Consider the following 16,289-nt stretch of genomic DNA (forward strand, 5'->3'; position numbering starts at 1 on the left):
TTACCCCCACATATGGGGTATCGACATACTCAGGACAAATTGGACAACAACTTTTGTGGTCTAATTTCTCCTGTTACCCTTGTCAAAATAAGAATTTGTGGGCGAAAAGATCATTTTTGTGTAAACAAATGCGATTTTTTATTTTCACGGCTCTACGTTATAAACTTCTGTGAAGCACTTGGGAGTTCAAAGTGCTCACCACACATCTAGATAAGTTCCTTAAGGGGTCTAGATTCTAAAATGGTGTCACTTGTGGGGGGTTTCCACTGTTTAGGCACATCATTAGGTACGTCGATACCCCATATGTGGGGGTAAACCACTGTTTGGGCGCACCGCAGAGCTTTGAAGAGAAGGAGTGCCGTTTTACTTTTTCAATGTAGAATTGGCTGGAATTGATATCGGACACCATGTCGCATTTGGAGAGCCCCTGATGTGCCTAAACAGTAGAAACCCCCCACAAGTGACCCCATTTTGGAAACTAGACCCCTTAAGGAACTTATCTAGATGTGTGGTGAGCACTTTAAACCAAGTGCTTCACAGAAATTTATAAAGTGGAGCCGTGAAAATAAAAAATCCTTTTTTTTTTTCCCTCAAAAATGATTTTTTAGCCTGCAATTTTTAATCTTTTCTCAAGGGTAAGAGGAGACATTGGACCCTAAAATCTGTTGACCAGTTTGTCCTGAGTATGCTGATACCCCATATGTGGGGGGGGCACTGTTTGGGCACCCATCGGGGCTCAGAAGGGAAGGAGCGCTGCTTGGAATGCAGAATTTGATGGGATAGTCTGCGGGCGTCATGTTGCATTTGCAGCGCTCCTGATGTGCCTAAACAGTAGAAACCCCCAAGTGACCCAATTTTGGAAACTAGACCCCCCAAAGAGCTTATCTAGATGTGTGGTGAGCACTATGAACCCCCAACTGCTTCACAGAAGTTTATAATGTTGAGCCATGAAAATAAAAAAAATCATATTTTTTCCACAAAAATGATCTTTTCATCCCCAAATTTTTACTTTCACAAGGGTAACAGGAGAAATTGGACCCCAAAATTTATTGTGCAATTTATGCTGAGTAGGCTGATACCCCATATGTTGGGGTAAACCACTGTTTGGGTGCATGGCAGAGCTTGGAAGGGAAGGAGCGCCGTTTTGGAATGCAGACTTTGATAGAATGGTCTGCGGGCGTTATGTTGCGTTTGCAGAGCCCCTGATGTACCTAAACAGTAGAAACCCCCCACAAGTGACCACATTTTGGAAACTAGACCCCCCAAGGAACTTATCTAGATGTGTGGTGAGAACTTTGAATGCCCAAGTGCTTCACAGAAGCTTATAATGCAGAGTCGTGAAAATAAAAATAAAAAAAAATTTCCACAAAGATTTTTTAGCCCCCAAGTTTTTATTTTCACAAAGGTAACAGGAGAAATTGGACCCCAAAAGTTGTCCAATTTATCCCGAGTACACTGATGCCCCATATGTGGGGGTAAACCACTGTTTGGGCGCACGGCAGAGCTCAGAAGGGAGGGAGCACCATTTGACTTTTTGAGCACAAAATTGGCTGTGGCATTTAGAGACCCCCTGATGTACCTAAGCAGTGGAAATCCCTCAATTCTAACTCCAACCCTAACCCCAACACACCCCTAACCCTAACGATAATCACAACCCCAACCCCAAAACAACCCTAATCCCAACCCTAACCATAACCCTAATCAAAATCTTCAGGGTAACATGGAGGGTGGCAGGTCTCTATGTCCTTCTCTTTAGCACGTATGCACTTTAACTCCCAGGCAGCTAGTCCCCTGATGATCCGGCTTGCGAAGAAACGCGTTGGGACATTCTATTAGGGAGAGTGCAGGGCATGATATTATTCAGGGGTAGTTGTGGACTGCCCTCGTAAGGGCAGGAGCTCGGGGTTTTAGGTTTACCGATAGCCCTTCAGGGATTGACAGGGTATTGTCTCCCGACGTTGCTGATTTATGGACTTTTCAATTCCAGCGAACTGTGGGCTTCACCTAACCCGTCCTTGGCAACTGGTGAGATCGTTCCTTTATTAATATACCTTTGTTGTATATGACATCTACCATTTTTGCTTTATTCCTTCCCCCCTATTTTTCACTCTTTGTGATACCTGCTAATAATGTATACAAACAAGGTTACCTAGTTATTTTTTGCACCGTACAAGAGCTATAGTTATAACAAGAGGTATCTTGGGATTGTGGGACACCACACTTTGTTTGTGCAACGGTTGTCCTTACTAATATTTTATATATACTATTTGGACATGGTGTTTTTCCATACAGGCTACATCATTTAGTACTTCCTCATATTTTTTGGGGTGACACTTTATGTTTTTCTTTTTTACTTTTTTCACATTAAAGGTTATGTTTTAATTCCTACTTAGGCTATGTTTTCCCTAATCAAAACCCTAAATCCAACACACCCCTAATCCTAATCTCAACCCTAACCTCAAACCTAGTCCTAACCCTAAATTTAGCCCCAACCCTAACCCTAGCCCTAACTTTAGCCCTAACCCTAACCTTAGCCCTAACTTTAGCCCCAACCCTAACCCTAGCGCTACTTTCACACTTGCGTCGTGTGGCATCCGTCGCAATCCGTCGTTTTGGACAAAAAAACAGATCCTGCAAATGTGCCAGCAGGATGCGTTTTTTGCCCATAGACTTGTTTTGCCGACGGATCGCGACGGATGGCCACACGTTGCGTCCGTCGTGCACTGGATCCGTTGTGTTTTGGCGGACCGTCGTCACAAAAAAGTTCAATGTAACTTTTTTGTACGTCGCGTTCGACATTTCCGACCGCGCATGTGCGGCCTTAACTCCGCCTCCTCCTCCCCAGGACATAGACTGGGCAGCGCAAGCATTGAAAAACTGCATCCCCTGCCCACGTTGTGCAAAATTTTCACAACGTGCGTCGGTACGTCGGTCCGATGCATTGCGACGGCCCCGTGCCGACGCAAGTGTGAAAGAAGCCTAACCCTAGCCCTAACCCTAAATTTAGCCCCAACCCTAACCCTAAATTTAGCCCCAACCCTAACCCTAAATTTAGCCCCAACCCTAACCCCAAATTTAGCCCCAACCCTAACCCTAAATTTAGCTCCAACTCCTCTAGCTGCCTGCCGGCAGATTATGGTGGGCGCACTGCGCATGTGCCCGCCATTTTCTTACCGGATGAAAAAGCCGACGGGCAGGAGGGGACGCAGGAGGACCCAGGGACACCGGTAAGTATCACGAATCCCCCTATTTCTCTGTCCTCTGATGTATGATCACATCAGAGGACAGAGAATGACACACCATTTTTTTTTTTTTTGCGGTCGCCGGTAAACAGTTAATTACCAGCGATTGCAAAACAGGGGTCGGTAAAAACCATTTTTTGGCCGGAACAAGATGGCGGCGCCCATCGGGAGCCACGAGGAGCACCGGGGGGAGACAGATGAGTATCGGGGGGCGATCGGGGACCCCATTTCTCTGTCCTCTGATGTGCGATCACATCGGAGGACAGAGAAATTAAATGGGAAATCACGTTTTTGTTTTTTTTTGCGACTGCCGGTAAACGGTTAATTACCGGCTATCACAACCCGGGGGTCGGTAAAAAAAACCCCAAATCATGTTCTCTGGGGTCTCGGTTACCCCCGGTAACTGAGACCCCAGAGAAAATCCGACTCTGGGGGCGCTATTCACTTTTTCCACAGCGCCGTTAATTAACGGCGCTGTGGTTTAAGTACCCTTAACTGCCGCCGTTAAAAGGCGTATCGGCGGTCGTTAAGGGGTTAAAGGGAGTCTGTCAGCACATAATGACTGTTCAAACGACGAACAGGCACTTGGTGCACCCTTGATGTGGCCGAACATTTAAATGCTCCTTCCAATGTACTTTTTTTCCCATCTATACATACCCTTCTCTGGCTCTATAAATCCAGAGCTGTCAATCAAAGAAGAGGCTGGGATGGTTACTGGAGATAGAGGGAAAACAAGTAGGGAAAGATGCTCAGAAATGTTTGGCCAAGGATGCACAGGGTGCCTGTACTTATTTTAAAACATTCTGTGCTGACAATCTCCATTTAACCCCTTCACCCCAAAGCCTGTTTTCACCTTCCTGACCAGGCCAATTTTTACAATTCTGACCACTGTCACATTATGAGGTCATAACTCTGGATCGCTTCAATAGATCCCACTGATTCTGAGACTGTTTTCTGTGACATATTGTACTTCATAATAGTGCTAAAATTTATTTGATATCACTTGCATTTATTTGTTAAAAAAAAAAAAAATCGGAAATTTGGGGAAAATGTTTAAAATTTTGCAATTTTCAAACTTTATGCCTTTAAACCAGAAAGTCATGTCATTCAAAATAGTTAAGAAATAACATTTGCCACATGTCTACTTCACATCAGCAACATTTTGGGAACATAATTTTTTTGTTAGGAAATTAAAAGGGTTAAAATTTGACCAGCGATTTCTCATTTTTACAACAAAATTTGCAAAACCTTTTTTTTTTTAGGGACCACCTCACATTTGAAGTGAATTTGAGGGGTCCATATGACAGAAAATACCCAAAAGTGACGCCATTATAAAAACTGCACCCCTCAAGGTACTCAAAACCATATTCAATGTTCCTTTAGACCTATTTTTTTTTTAGCTTTCGCAAGGGTAACAGGAGAAAATTGAACATACAATTTGTTGTACAATTTCTCCTGAGCAAGCCGATATTCCATATGTAGGGGAAAACCACTGTTTGGACACAACAGGGCTCGGAAGGAGCGCCATTTCACTTTTTGATTTGCGTTTGGAGAGCCCCTGATGTGCCTAAACAGTGATTTCCCCCACAAGTGACCCCATTTTGGAAACTAGACCCCTTAAGAAACTTACCTAGATGTGTGGTGAGCACTTTGAACCCCCAAATGCTTCACAGAAGTTCATAACATAGGGCCATTAAAATAAATCTAATTGTTTCCACAAAAATGATCTTTTAGCCCCAATTTTTTTTATTTTCACTAGGGTAACAGAATAAATTAGACCCAAAAAGTTGTTGTGCAATTTCTCCTGAGTACGCTGATACCCCATATATGGGGGAAAACCACTGTTTGGGCGCATGGCAGGGCCCAGAAGAGAAGTAGCTCCATATTACAGTGCAGATTTTGCTGCACTTGTTTGAGGGTGCCATGTTATACTGGCAGAGCCCCTGAGGGGCCAGAACAACAGAACCCTCCATAAGGGCTTGTTTCCATTTGAGTGAAACACGTCCGTGTCTCGCAGGTGGAAACCAAGCTCTGGCGCCGGCACTCCAGAGCGGAGCGTGCGGCTCCATGTGTTGCTATACGGCCGCATGCTCCGCTCCCAAGTGCCGGCACCAGAGCTTGGTTTCCACATGCGAGACACGGACGTGTTTCTCGCAAATGGAAACAAGCCCTAAGTGACCGCATTTTACAAATGAAACCTCTCAATGAATTAACCTAGGGGTGCAGTGATCATATTGACACCACAAGTGTGTCACAGAAATTTATACCATTGGTAAGTGAAGAAAAAATAATTTACGTTTTAACCACCAAGATTGTGTGTTAGCCCCAAGTTTCATTTTCATACTAGGAAATGGGTAAAAATGGCACCAAAATGTATCCCACAATTTCTGCTGAATGTAGAAATGCCCCATATGTATCGGATGTACAGTACTGCTTAGCCATACGGAGAGACTCGGGAGGGATGGAGAGCTATTTGCCTCCTGGAGCCGATTTTCCTAAAATAATTTTGCAGTTTCCATATAAAGAGCCCCTAAGTGCTAGAAAAGCAGAATCCCCCCTCAAGTGACCCCATTTTGGAATTTATAACGCTTTGAGAATTTATCTACAGATGTAGTGAAAATTTTGACTCCATGGGTGTTTTCCAGAAACAAGCAGTAGTGGATGTTGCTGAGTGAAAATTGCAAATTGACCAGTACGTTACAGTCACCAGTACATTATGCCTAGCTCATGCTTTTGGAGACAGTAAATTAGGTGGGCTCATTGGATTTGGGAGCAGAGAATTTGCTGAATTTCTTTTGGGAAGCCTGGAGCCATTTAGCTTTTCCAGAGCCTTTGTGCTACCAGTAACATGGAAGACCACTATAATTAGGTTAACAGATTAAAGACCTGAGTGGGGACTTGCTTTTTTAGTGGATTGAGTTGAAGCTTTTATTGGGAACATTTTACATATTGTTTGGGACCACATTTATCCGGCGCTCTACGCTGAACACTTACCGTATATACTCGAGTATAAGCCGAGATTTTCAGCCCAAATTTTTGGGCTGAAAGTGCCCCTCTCTGCTTATACTTGAGTCACGGTCTGTGGCAGGGTCGGCGGGTGAGGGGGAGAGGGCGCTGAGGCATACTTACCTAGTCCCGGCGATCCTGACGCTCCCCTGCCCGTCACACGGTCTCCGGGTGCCGCAGCTCTTCCCCTGTACAGCGGTCACGTGGGACCGCTCATTAGAGAAATGAATATGGACTCCACTCCCATAGGGGCAGAGCCGCCTATTCATTTCTCTAATCAGCGCGGTGCCGGTGACCGCTGACAGAGGAAGAGCTGCGGCACCGGAGACCAGCTGTCCGGGGGAAGGAGCGGGACGCCGGGAGCAGGTAAGTATCGCATATTCACCTGTCCACGATCCACACGCCGCTCCGTCTTCCCGGCGTCTCTCCGCTCTGCCTGATCAGTCAGTGCGGAGAGACGCCGGGACCGGACGCTGGGGAGCTGCAAGCAAGAGAGGCGAGTATGTGTTTTATTATTTTTATTGCAGCAGCAGCAGCACCAGCGTTATATATGGCACAGATTTATGTGGAGCATCTATGGGGCCAAACTGAACGCTGCAGAGCATTCCATATGGGGCAGTTTATAAGGAGCATCTATGGGGCCAAACTGAACGGTGCAGAGCATATAGGGCACAGCTATATAAGGAGCATCTATGGGGCCAAACTGAACGGTGCAGAGCATATAGGGCACAGATTTATAATGAGCATCTATGGGGCCAAACTGAACGGTGCAGAGCATATAGGGCACAGCTATATAAGGAGCATCTATGGGGCCAAACTGAACGGTGCAGAGCATATAGGACACAGATTTATAAGGAGCATCTATGGGGCAATGAACGGTGCAGAGCATATATGGCACAGCTTTATAAGGAGCATCTATGGGGCAATAATGAACAGTGCAGAGCATATATGGCACAGCTTTATATGGAGCATCTATAGGGCCATAATGAACGGTGCAGAGCATTGTATATGGGGCACAGCTTTATATGGAGCATCTATGGTGCCATAATGAATGGTGCAGAGCATTCTATATGGCACAGCTATATATGGATAATATATGGGGCAATAATCAATGGTATGGAGCATTATATATGGCACAGCATTATATGGAGCATCTATGGGGCAATAATGAATGGTATGGAGCATCTATTTTTATTTTTGAAATTCACCAGTAGCTGCTGCATTTTCCACCCTAGGCTTATACTCGAGTCAATAAGTTTTCCCAGTTTTTTGTGGCAAAATTAGGGGGGGTCGGCTTATACTCGGGTCGGCTTATACTCGAGTATATACGGTACTTTGTGGTTTCCATCTAAATCTCTGAGTGACGTGACAGATGAAACCCCCAAGGGATCTATTCACTATAATGAGGCAGCAGAGTTACTCTGGACCCCATTTGGCCTCTGTTCAGCGGTGTCCTTTTCAGAAGTGCACTAAACTGTGGTTGACAGCACTTTTATGGATTCCTAAAGACGGACATCGCCGGATCACAGGTCTCATTATCTGTCTCATTCTAGAGAATAGATTCCCTAAAATGAGACATCCGTCTCATTATAAGGAATCGTCCGGCGGTTCTGTCTGAAACACATATTTAAGAGATTTACACGGATAACCCGATGTAAGCTTTCAGCGCAGGATAAATGTGCGCCAATCCTTACTGCGATCTTTGGGAGGTAGGTTGGGAGGTTGTATTTATTTTTTAATAGTGATGAGCGAATATACTCGTTACTCGGGATTTCCCGAGCACGCTCGGAAGTCCTCCGAGTATTTTTTAGTGCTCAGAGATTTCGTTTTCATCGCCGCAGCTGAATGATTTACAGCTATTAGCCAGTCTAAGTACATGTGGGGGTTGCCTGGTTGCTAGGGAATCCCCACATGTAATCAAGCAGGCTAGTAGCTGTAAATCATCCAGCTGCGGCGAAGAAAACTAAATCTCCGAGCACTAAAAAATACTCGGAGGACACCCGAGCGTGCTCGGGAAATCTCGAGTGAAGAGTATATTCACTCATCACTATTTTTTTTTTACACCATTCCTCGTGCGGAGTAAGTGATTAGGTGACTTTATTCATCGGGTCTGTGTGATTACAGGGATACCAGATTTATATTGGCTTCTGTCACACACTAAAAGACACTTTTTATTGTGAAAACTAGGTTTTGCATCACAATATTTAGACAGCTAATTTTTTTTCCATATTTTGGCAGACAGTCATGTGATGGCTTGTTTTTTTGCGGGACGAGCTAAATAAGTTTTTATTGGTACCATTTTCGGGCACATGACATTTTTTGATCGCTTTCTATTCCTATTTTTGTGAGACAGAATTAACAAAAACCAGCAACAGAGGAATTGCTTTTTGTTTTTTTATACCGTCCCACGTGTAGTATAATTGGTAAGGCAGCTTTATTCTTTGGTTCAGTACGATTACAGTGATGCCCCATTTATATAGTTTTTTTTATATATATTTTGGCACTTTTACACAATAAAAACTATTTACAGGGAAAAAATTATTTTTGCATTGCTTAATTCTGAGTGCTATGACTTTTTTATTTTTCTGCTGATGGAGCTGTATGGCAAAATAGCTTGTTTTCAGAGGTACCATTTCTATTTACATTCATCTTTTTGATCGCGTTTTATTGCACTTTGTGTTTCCCTGTATGATGATAAAGCATTGTTTTTTGCCTCTTTTTTTTTACGGTGAAAGGGTTAACTGTTTTTCACTGAAGGGGTTAACTAGTGGGACAGTTTATAGAGTGGGTCGTTACGGACGCGGTGATACCAAATATGTGAACTTTTATTGTTTTGGGTTTTTTTACATAAATTTATAAGAAAAATATTTGTTTCTTTTTTGTTTTTTTACATTTTTCCAGGATGGGACATCACTGTACAGTATCAGATTGCTGATCTGATACTCAGCAATGCTTTTGCACTGCAGGGCATCAGACCAGCATCTGACAGCAGCATCTGACAGGCAGGGAAGGAAGCATCCCAGGCCCTGCTGTGCGCTGGCACTGACACACCAACTTCCCTGAAGGACCCCTCAGTCATCTTGCAGCCGGGGTTTTCTATGGAGACCATCAGGACAATGCGATCACATCGCGTTGTCCTGATGGAAGCCTGCGCGACGCTCCTCGATGTTGCTGTCACTACAGACAGCGGCATCAGAGGGGTTAAATGCCTGCGATCAGTGCTAGCACCCGCCCCGATCATGAGGCTGCTCAATCGTGCTGCCGTACATATACCGCTGTTTGCGGGAAAGCAGCTCCGGCAGAGCAGTATATGTATGGCGCATGTCTACTTGCGGTGGATACCGCGTAGCTGCACCAGTCCTCTGCGCGCCTTTTTCCTTTCCTTCAACGGCTGGACTGCCACATCATTTAGTGTTTTCCTCAACACTCTCCAGTTGATGCAAACTAACTGTATTGGGGCCCATTATATGGTTCACATCACCTCAGCTATATATCTAGCACACTGATGAAGGTCTACGCGGACCGAAACGTTTGTGACCACTGTATGTACATTAAATATTCCCCTTTGCATCACATTTCTGGAGTGTGCCAATTATAAATTATTTCACGTATCAAGGTTTGGGAACCTATATTTGTGCACCTCCCTAGCAGGCTGTGCTGAAACATTTTCTATACTATGGGAAGTGGTTAAAGACACAAAATAATGGCTTTTTTGCCACACTTAGCTTAAAGAATAACCACTGTTTTAAATTTTGTTTCACAGATCAATATTACACATGAATATACAGTCATAGCCGAATGTGTTAGCACCCTTGACATTGTTCCAGAAAATGAAGTATTTCTCCCATAAAATTGTTGCAATTACACGTTTTGTTATACACGTTTATTTCCTTTGCGGGTATTGCAACACAAAAAAGTCAAATTGGACATAATTTCACACAAAACCACAAAAATGGGCCACACAAAATTAATTATTAATAAAATTAATAATTATCAGTAAGCAACTTTACTTCACGCATGTGATGCTCATTCAAACTCGCCTGTGGAAAGTAACAGGTGTGGGCAATATGAAAATCACACCTGAAATCAGATAGTAAGGGGAGGAGTTTACTCAATCTTTGCATTGTGTGTCTGTGTGTGCCACACTAAGGGTACCGTCACACAGTGCAATTTTGATCGCTACGACGGCACGATCCGTGACGTCGCAGCGATCGTATGACTATCGCTCCAGCGTCGTAGACTGCGGTCACACGTTGCAATCACGGCGCTGGAGCGATGCCGAAGTCCCCGGGTAACCAGGGTAAACATCAGGTAACTAAGCGCAGGGCCGCGCTTAGTAACCCGATGTTTACCGTGGTTACCAGCGTAAAAGTAAAAAAAAAAAAAAACGTACATGCTCACCATCTGATGTCCGTCCGGTCCCTTGCCGTCCGCTTCCTGCTCTGACAGATCCGGCCGTACAGTGAGAGCAGAGTGCAGCGGTGACGTCACCGCTGTGATCTGCTCTCACTTTCCGGCCGGCAGACAGTCAGAGCGGGAAGCGGACGGCAAGGGACCGGACGGACATCAGATGGTGAGCATGTACGGTTTTTTTTTTTTTTACTTTTACGCTGGTAACCACGGTAAACATCGGGTTACTAAGCGCGGCCCTGCGCTTAGTTACCCGATGTTTACCCTGGTTACCAGCGAACGCATCGCTGGATCGCTGTCACACACAACGATCCAGCGATGTCAGCGGGTGATCAAGCGACGAAAGAAAGTTCCAAACGATCTACTACGACGTACGATTCTCAGCAGGATCCCTGATCGCTGCTGCGTGTCAGACACTGCGATATCGTAACGATATCGCTAGAACGTCACGAATCGTACCGTCGTAGCGATGGAAATTTCAATGTGTGACGGTACCCTAAGAATGGAGAACAGAGAACTGTCTGAGGACTTGAGAACCAAAATTGTAAAATAATATCAACAATCTCAAGGTTACAAGTTCATCTCCAGAGATCTTGATGGTCTTTTGTCTACAGTGTATAATATAATCAAGAAGTTTACAACCCATGGCACTGTCGCTATCTCCCTGGATATGCATGGCAGACAAAAAATAATTAGATTAAATACTATATTAATTATAATAATTATTTATCAGAGAAATCTGCCTGTTTCCTGGTCTCGGACTGATCGTTTAGTCTTAAATTCCTGGGTAAAATATGTATTCAATAACAAGGGATCTTCCCATTACTGAAATAGGACATGGCAGTTGGTGCTCATGAAGTTCTATAGACAGAGGAGCTAGAGGCAGACACAGACATCCTGCTACAAATTCTCCTGAAATCACCGTTACACTATCTCAGTAACATGAAAATCAGTCTTCAATGAACATAGAGTTTACCCATGAACTGAGAGAAAAACATCGGTACAGGAGGAGAAAGAACCTGAAATATATTGTATCAGAAAAATCGAAGTTGTTTATTTTCCTGTGTACAATAGGATAGGTTTACTAAAAAAAATCTATTATTTATTTATCCATTTTTTTTCAATGGTTTTAAATGCCTTTATAAAACACCATATTTTTATGGTGCATTTTTATAAGCTTATTTGCTGATGGGAAACACACAGTAGAATTAACACTATAAAGTAAACAGAAACCCTATAAAAGATACCAAAGATATCCTGAAAATAATATCACAGACCCGAAAAAACACAAAAGAAAATATAATATATTGGGATGAATGATTAGTAATATGTAGACTAATATTTACCTATCATTTATAAAGGAATATCTGGACATGGCATTTTTAACCTTAAAAAAACCCTGAAAAGGCCAATGAAGCCGCAGTGTGTGAAAATTAAATATCAACATATATTACTCATTGAAATAGCATGAGATCTACAATATTGTAATATAGGATATTATAGAAAGAGAAATTATATATATATATTTTTTTGTTTGCATTTTGTATGATACTGTCTTGTGTGTGAAGAAAATCACACGAGACATCATATATAGGATGTTATAGGAACTATCATGATACTATCATGGGTGTACACTATGAAATATCACAATTTATATTATATAAAGTACAATATTACATTATATAAGATATATGAAATGCTATATGTGTGTATATCAAATCTAAATACCGTGAGTAAATATATATCCATATATCATAAAAATTAGTCAAAATACAAGACAGAACACATGAGACATTATATGTACCAGGCTAGACGAAATTAAAATGGCTAATAATAGTGAATGTAAGAGGAAGATATACAAGATACTTTGGAAAAATACCATAGAAATGATCACAATATGGGAAATTATAGAAATATCATTAATAGAAAAACTTTATAAAATGTATGTTAGCTGTTCTAAAAACAAAACATAAGATAGGTTCTATAGCACTATCATCATATATGTGATACTATGTGAACTATCACAAAATATAAACTGCGACTAGAATATCGCAACAGAGAACATAGATGGTGGAATATCACAATATGTCGGATGCTGTGTGATCCCTCTGTACGTGACCCTAGAGCCGTGCATGTAATGAGGGGTGTAGGACTTACAAGATCTGCAAATATAGATGACACGGGAGCATTATGTCCTATATCCGGAGTTATAGGGGTCCGCAGTGCTAGGCACGACCACCCTGCTCTGTGTGGGACCCTGCTCTGTGGGAGTCCTCGTTGCTCGGAGACGGGTGTAACAACTCAGGAAAGTAACACTGTGAGGTCCCGCTACTCACTCAGGTTGCCTCCAGTCACCGGCGACGTCCATGGGACCTTGTGTCCCTGAGAATGTCGGAACCCCGGCGTCGGAGCTCTCCCTGGCTCACTTCTTCAGCTCCAGCTGCGGAGACATAAGCGACACCTCCCGTCAGCCCGCTCCTCCTCGGACACGCCCCGTCGCCGCCTCACCATCCTCACCGCCTGCAGCGGGCAGCGCCTAGCTGCTGAGATTTCCCGCCCTTTGTTCTGTCCTCCAATCAGAATGCGGCGTATAGTTCTTTGCGGCCCCCGTGGTGTTCTCACTCGACGTCATTGCAAGAAAGCAGTGACGTCATGACTCAATACGTTCACTGACAGAACACTGCTGTAGCAATCTGTGTGATAGGAAACTCAAGCCCATACCTCCCAACTTTCAAGGAAGGTAAAGAGGGACGAAGTCAGGGCAAATTTTAGGACACACCCATTTCACAACTAGCCACGCCCCAACCACACCCATTTAGCACTTCTGATCACAATGTTTCGTTAACAATAATTATGAACAAAAAAAATATGGCCACACACGACGCTCCATACTGTACAATGGCCACACACGACGCTCCATACTGTACAATGGCCACGCACGACGCCCCATACTGTACAATGGCCACGCACGACGCCCCATACTGTACAATGGCCACGCACGACGCGCCATACTGTACAATGGCCACGCACGACGCTCCATACTGTACAATGGCCACGCACGACGCTCCATACTGTACAATGGCCACGCACGACGCTCCATACTGTACAATGGCCACGCACGACGCTCCATACTGTACAATGGCCACGCACGACGCTCCATACTGTACAATGGCCACGCACGACGCTCCATACTGTACAATGGCCACGCACGACGCTCCATACTGTACAATGGCCACGCACGACGCTCCATACTGTACAATGGCCACACACGACGCTCCATACTGTACAATGGCCACACACGACGCTCCATACTGTACAATGGCCACACACGACGCCCCATACTGTACAATGGCCACGCACGACGCCCCATACTGTACAATGGCCACGCACGACGCCCCATACTGTACAATGGCCACGCACGACGCTCCATACTGTACAATGGCCACGCACGACGCTCCATACTGTACAATGGCCACGCACGACGCTCCATACTGTACAATGGCCACGCACGACGCTCCATACTGTACAATGGCCACGCACGACGCTCCATACTGTACAATGGCCACGCACGACGCTCCATACTGTACAATGGCCACGCACGACGCTCCATACTGTACAATGGCCACGCACGACGCTCCATACTGTACAATGGCCACGCACGACGCTCCATACTGTACAATGGCCACACACGACGCCCCATACTGTACAATGGCCACACACGACGCTCCATACTGTACAATGGCCACACACGACGCTCCATACTGTACAATGGCCACACACGACGCTCCATACTGTACAATGGCCACACACGACGCTCCATACTGTACAATGGCCACGCATGACGCTCCATACTGTACAATGGCCACACACGACGCTCCATAGTGTACAATGGCCACACACGACGCTCCATACTGTACAATGGCCACGCATGACGCTCCATACTGTACAATGGCCACACACGACGCTCCATACTGTACAATGGCCACATACGACGCTCCATACTGTACAGTGGCCACACACGACGCTCCATACTGTACAATGGCCACACACGATGCTCCATACTGTACAATGGCCACACGCGACGCTCCATACTGTACAATGGCCACACACGACGCTCCATACTGTACAATGGCCATTGGCCACACGACGCTCCATACTGTATAATGGCCCCACATGATGCTGCGTACAGTATATTTGCCCCACGTAATGGTCCATACAGTATAATGGCGCCACATGATGCTCTGTACAGTATAATGGCCCCACACGATGCTGGGTATAGTATAATGGCCACACATAATGCTGGGTACAGTATAATGGCCCCACACAATGCTGGGTGCAGTATAATGGCCACACGTGGTTACCCCACCCCCATCATTGCCTTCTCCATCACTACACAGACACCTTACACCGCGCTCCCTCGCAGCAGCCGGCAGCTTCCACTCCCACGGGGCTGAATGGTGTCATCCAGCTGTGCCGCTGACTGCTCATGTCGCTGCAGCTGTGATACGCCACTGATAAAGACCTCCGTGTCTCCTGTGCCAGTCAGTGTCAGAGCGAGGAGCAATATCTGCTCCGATCTGACAGCCAGAGTCCGCTCCGTACACCTCGTACACATGCGACTCTGCTCCATACACCTTGCACATGCGGCTCCGCTCCGTACACACACGGCTCCGCTCCGTACACCTCTTACACACACGGCTCCTCCCCATACACCTTGTACACACACGGCTCCACTCCATACACTTCGTACACACAGAGCTCCGCTCCATACACCTCGTACACACACGTCTCCGCTTCGTACACCTCATACACACATGGCTCCTCTCCATACATCTCGTACACACACGGCTCCACTCCGTACACCTCGTTCACACACGGCTCCACTCCGTACACCTCGTACACACACGGCTCCTCTCCGTACACCTCGTTCACACACGGCTCCGCTTCGTACACCTCATACACACACGGCTCCTCTCCATACATCTCGTACACACACGGCTCCACTCCGTACACCTCGTTCACACACGGCTCCACTCCGTACACCTCGTACACACGGCTCCACTCCGTACACCTCGTTCACACACGGCTCCACTCCGTACACCTCGTACACACACGGCTCCGCTCCATACATCTCGTACACACATGGCTCTGCTCCATACACGTCGTACACACATGACTGCGCTCCATACACCTTGCACATGTGGCTCCGCTCCGTACACCTCGTACACACACAGCTCCGCTCCGTACACCTCATACACACACGACTGCGCTCCATACACCTTGTACATGCGGCTCCGCTCCATACACCTTATACACACACGGCTCCGCTCCATACACATTGCACACGCTGCTCCGATCCACACACCTTGTACACACACGGCCCTGCTACATCCACACTGTAAACACCTCCTGACCTCACACATGCTTACCTTCCAGCGTCATGACAACCAGCAGAGTCCTGTACACGGAGGTCCTCCCGATCATGTGACCCCCTGACTCCTCCCATCCTGTGACTTCATCACAGGTCCTGAGCCTATGCGCACAGAGCAGCCAATATGCTGCAGTTCTCTGCGGGCGGGTGCAAGGGCTCAGGGACTGGGTGATATGTACTCCTCCCAACCAGTGCGGGAC

General features: G+C 45.5%; 1 protein-coding gene across 3 annotated transcripts in view; it reads right to left on the reverse strand.

Moving 5' to 3' along the window:
- GJC1 (gap junction protein gamma 1) overlaps positions 1-13,246 on the reverse strand; it is an 84,821-nt gene extending 71,575 nt beyond the window's left edge. For 2 of the 3 annotated variants that reach the window (XM_077252606.1, XM_077252603.1), the window contains exons 1-2: positions 13,176-13,246; positions 12,995-13,098 (exon numbers count right to left, since the gene is read on the reverse strand). The gene's annotated coding sequence lies outside the window, so the exon portion shown is untranslated. The other variant, XM_077252605.1, reaches the window with a different exon arrangement.
- Positions 13,247-16,289: the final 3,043 nt, after the last annotated feature.

The sequence above is a fragment of the Ranitomeya variabilis genome, chromosome 4 (assembly GCF_051348905.1).
Source record: "Ranitomeya variabilis isolate aRanVar5 chromosome 4, aRanVar5.hap1, whole genome shotgun sequence".
NCBI classification, from domain to species: Eukaryota; Metazoa; Chordata; class Amphibia; order Anura; family Dendrobatidae; genus Ranitomeya; species Ranitomeya variabilis.